The sequence below is a fragment of the Salvia hispanica genome, unplaced genomic scaffold (genome assembly GCF_023119035.1).
Source record: "Salvia hispanica cultivar TCC Black 2014 unplaced genomic scaffold, UniMelb_Shisp_WGS_1.0 HiC_scaffold_275, whole genome shotgun sequence".
Lineage (NCBI taxonomy): Eukaryota > Viridiplantae > Streptophyta > Magnoliopsida > Lamiales > Lamiaceae > Salvia > Salvia hispanica.
In genome coordinates, this window is record NW_025951998.1 from 204 (window position 1) to 5,000 (window position 4,797).

The window sequence follows — 4,797 nt, forward strand, 5'->3', positions numbered from 1 at the left end:
TATGAGTTTGTAATAAAATGTGTCAAAATTTCACTTTTATACTAAATTTATACAAGGAAATAGTATGCATAAATACCCCATATGTATCAGCCAGTACGTACCGATCGATGATTAAATTATGTTATTCTATTATACACTAACAATTAATTGAAGTAGTACTATATTGAAAATGAAAGTTGAAACTATCTAATCCATGTCAAAATTGGCATGCCTTTAAATTATGATTGGCCTATGTTTAATTAATCCAAAATAGGTTTGATCATGCAACTTTTGACTGTTCAAAGCAGATAAGTGTTGAAATCCAGTAATTAATTTAATACATATATTTTCGTGAAAGTTAAGCTCGAGAATCTGGCGATCGAACACAATCATCATACTTCGCATCAACTTTCGTAATTCATATAAGTATGAATTTATAAATACGCGTAACTAAATTGCTTCACACATTAAATCATACAGAGGTTCAACATTATTTATGTACGTGTGTATAAATCTAAACAAAAGCTAATTAATTAATTATGTACACGATTAGAATTCCAACAAAATTCATTTCCATTTATCAATTAAAAATATCGAGCAATACATCGAATTGTTCTTCATAATGATGCCAACAACGTTCAAACATGAATCAAATAAATAGTTATAAATAAATAAAAAATTACCCACAAACTTGACACTATTATTATTGTTGGCCTTAATTAAATATTTTCTTAAAATTTAGGCTATACAAACAATAAATTTATATTGTAGCTATAAACTGAAATTCATTAAAAGTTCATGCTATAGACTATAATTAACCCTAAAATAAAATGCAAAACTAAACCATTATTCTATGTCGGAAAAATTTCTAGAGTTATTTATATATATACATTACTATTTTAGAGTAAATTAAAATTATTTTCAGCCCTTAAATTGTAAAAAATGAAAGTTCTAAATGAAATTCAATTCATTATACAAATTCATCACTTTTAAATTTTTGGTTTTTTTTCCCCCCTTTATCCATCTATATATCTATTTCATATAAATATAGTACAAAGGTATCGGTCAACATGAAATGTTAGTTGAAATTTGTTTCAAAACATTAATGACAATATGTTTTTCTTTTGTACTGCACAACCATGTGGTGAAAATGTTAGGTTTCTGATACTGTATATATTTAAGAGAAGCAGCATTGCCCCAAATCCCTTTAATTAATATACACTCAGTTCTTGTGTTTCAATTAGATTTGGATAGTCTGGTATAATATTTAATTTTTATTTGCATTATTGAAGAATAAATTAAATGGTCTGCCCCCCCCAACAGAGCATTTCTTTTTTGTCATAACTTATTTTTTGATGTATTTTTATTAGTAATATTGAAACCTCAAAATTTATAATTATGTTGATTTCATTATGGGTTTTTTGTTTTGCAAATTTTCTTGGGCTTTACTAATATATTTTATTTTGGCAAGTGTATTTTTTACGTATTAATTTCATTAAAAAAAAAGAAAATGGGGGAAATTTCATAAAGTTACGGAGCACTTAAAAAAATTTAAATGCATGAACAAATGGATCATACAAGAAAGAAGTAATGCCTTACAACACAAGAAGAAAAATGTAATATTCCTAATTTTCATAATTTTTTAAATTTTAAATTTTGGGTTGGTTGAAATATTTATTAGACCACACAAAATTACATTTGTCAAAAAATTGGCTCATATGCAGGCCCAATCCAACTGTATTTGCTTTTGGGACTTAGAAACTCGAACATGTTACAAACTTCGTGTTTCGGGATGAAACCTTATTCCTTTTTTATTTATTTATTTAGTAATTGATCATTAATAATGATTCTACAATTTTTATTAACAAATAAATAGAAATTTAAAGTTTAGTGACTCAAATTTGAGACACTTAGCCTTATGCATTAACCATTTCCCCAAATGTTTCTTCATAACCTATTGTTTAAAAAGGGAAGCGTCTTATCGATAAAGTTGGGGTTTCATAGATTATTTTTGAAATATAAACTCGATCAAATGGATTTGCTAACCAAGACAAGGGACTTCCGTTCTCTGTGTGATGTTTTATTTTTTAAACAAGCAGAAACAAAGTGGGAATCTCTTCATACAGCTTCAAAAAGCCATGCTTTTTCCCCTATATAGAACTACTCTCTTATTCCATATATATAAAGCCATGCATCCCCCTTGAAATTTCAGATTCTTTTGCCATTTTCTACGTAATATTTACATACACCTGTCTCTGAGCCCTCCAAGAGCCAACGGCAATGGGAGAAGCTCCAATCTCTACTGGTGTTACCAGTGCCACCGGACGGTAAAGGACGCGCCTGAGGACCCATCCAGTATCATCTGCCCACGGTGCCTCGGCCAATTTCTCTGAAATCACATGGCGGGGCCAAAAACCGTTCTTGAATTCACCGCGTTCGACCCCTCCCCGGGGAGGCCCAGTTTTGGGAAGCATTGGCCCTCATGCTGGATCATCCACTTGGGGCTAAACCGTCTGGAGGACCCCCCAATAAACGGGCCTCAATTATGGGCCAAACACGGGTTCATGGGGGGGAAGACGGCGTCATGGGGAACCGGGAAGGGTGGGAAATCAAAGCGGGTTTCCCGGAGGAGGGTCCTTCGTTTGGTGAGGGGGAAAGGGGGCCGACGGTTTGGGGTCCAGATAGCGGCATTATACCCCGGGCCCAGAACCTGGATTATTCTCCCGGCCAACGGGCCCCATACCCCCAAAGGGAAATGGGCCCGAGAGAAAGGCTAGTCCCACCAGGAGGACCCGGAAACTACTTCCCCGGGGCCGGACTGCAAGGGCCCCCCATCGAGGAGATAACCCCAAACGACAGGCCGGGTCCACCACCAGCTCCAGATTCAGCTATTGATCCCATTCCAACAATTAAAATTGCAAAAAAACACATCGGGAGACAGACACTGAATGCCCAGTTTGCAAGGAAGAATTAAAAGTTGGGTTGGAAGCAAGAGAGTTACCATGCAAGCATATCTTCCATTCTGACTGCATTGTTCCATGGCTGAGGCCCATAATTCTTGCCCAGTATGCCGCCAGGGAAATCGAGACCCCGAATCAAACTTGTGAAGATGAATCCAACCAAGTTCACGTTGAAGACAGGAGGTCCCCGGGGGGCTGAGGCGGCTGGCAGACATGTGGCCATTCCGCCCAGATATCGGCCACTTGGGCCCACGTGGAAATGGGTCTGGAGATCACCACGGTGAGAACTGAACTAAACAAAGAATGGACTGCAAAGAAAATTGTACAAAATCTATAATGTGTAAAAATGTATCCCAGAATGAAAAGCAATAATAAAATTAAGCTGTCCCGATTATACTGTCATGTAATTAGTTACATCTACCTTTTTCCCAGCAGCTGAATCATGGGGGTGTAATATACTGTGGAGCACAAAAAACAGACAAGAAAATTGATATTTATTATGGCTCTGGTGTTCAAGATCAGCAATGATGATGTATTATAGAAGGCATAGGAATTCAACAGGACACTTATAATTAAGAATTGTCATTATATGTTGGAAATTTGGAATAAAGAATCACATCATTCGAGTCATATTGCTTTTTAAAAAATAAAATTTAAACCTTTCCCAGTTAGTTTTTTCCCTGAAAATTTGGGTTTTTCACGCATTTTCTATGAATGTGGGTAATTTTACATTCTCTTTTGATGATGAATGCCCGCTTTGAAGTTTTCTGTATATCCATGTTCTTGAATATTATCTGAAACAATTTGCATGTAAGAAAAATTTAAATTTTGGGAGTCCTCACAGTTTAAGGTATCTGTGTTACATTAGAGACATACTACTATAATCTATACGTAATAGGAAACTGAGGTTTGAGACTCACAGAAAGATTCTTCAACTCCATGACAAGTTGTTTGCTTATATTGTTCAAAACTATAGTTTCAAGTTGCTCCCGATTTTTTCTCTATGTTCTCTTCCTACTTTATCTGTACTGAATATGGTTAGATTTCACAGAAGAGTCACAAACTAACAGATTAAAAAATCATTATAACAGACCTCTGAGAAACTATGGTTCTAGTTTTTTCCCAAGAATCTTCAAAAAATTTTAGGGGGGCCAGCGTAAGTGATGGGCAGTTCAAAGTCCCAAAAAGGTTTTTCTCCTTTGTGGAAGCATTGGATGGGGGGTTTAGGTTTTGGTCCTATGAAAAATTAAAAATTTGGGGTTGTAAAAATTCCATGCTTCATCCATGACACACAGCTATTTGAGGGGATAATAAGAAGAATAAGAAAGGAAAGAAAGAAATTTCCCCCTTGCAATCTTTAAAAATTTAAAATTTTTTATCCCCAAAATTCAATCACATTTTCAACAAAGATCAACAGCTTCCCAACAAAAAAAACGCTGACTTTATGCAGCCTAGCATATTAACCGTTAAGTGATTCTGTTGGTTATTCCCAAAAATTTTGAGAAAAAGCTGAATCCATGCGTATTCCTAAAATGTGTTTTAAACCCCATCCATGAGATTCAAGTTAAAGAATCCACTTAAAACCATAGTACATCAATCGCAAAAAATAAAGTTAATTTTTTGAAAAAGGGGAACCCGAAAAATATACCTGCAAACCCCGGTTTCTTATCTGCAGAGGTGATTTTTTTCCAGTTTAGAAAAATTCCTGTCCTGGAGGATTTGCTGAGACCAATGCATCAGATGGGACAAGACTAGCTAGATCTGGGGGTTGGTCTTTCCCTACAGTAGGGGTAGCCTGTGAAACCCAAACAAAAAAACCCCCAAAATTCCCCCGTCCCTGGGGGTTTTTCCCAAATTT

The 4,797-nt window shown here is 35.6% G+C and overlaps 1 pseudogene; it reads left to right on the forward strand.

The window, feature by feature from the left end:
• The first annotated feature begins 2,191 nt into the window (after nt 1-2,191).
• LOC125198798 lies at nt 2,192-3,086 on the forward strand (annotated as a pseudogene).
• Nucleotides 3,087-4,797: the final 1,711 nt, after the last annotated feature.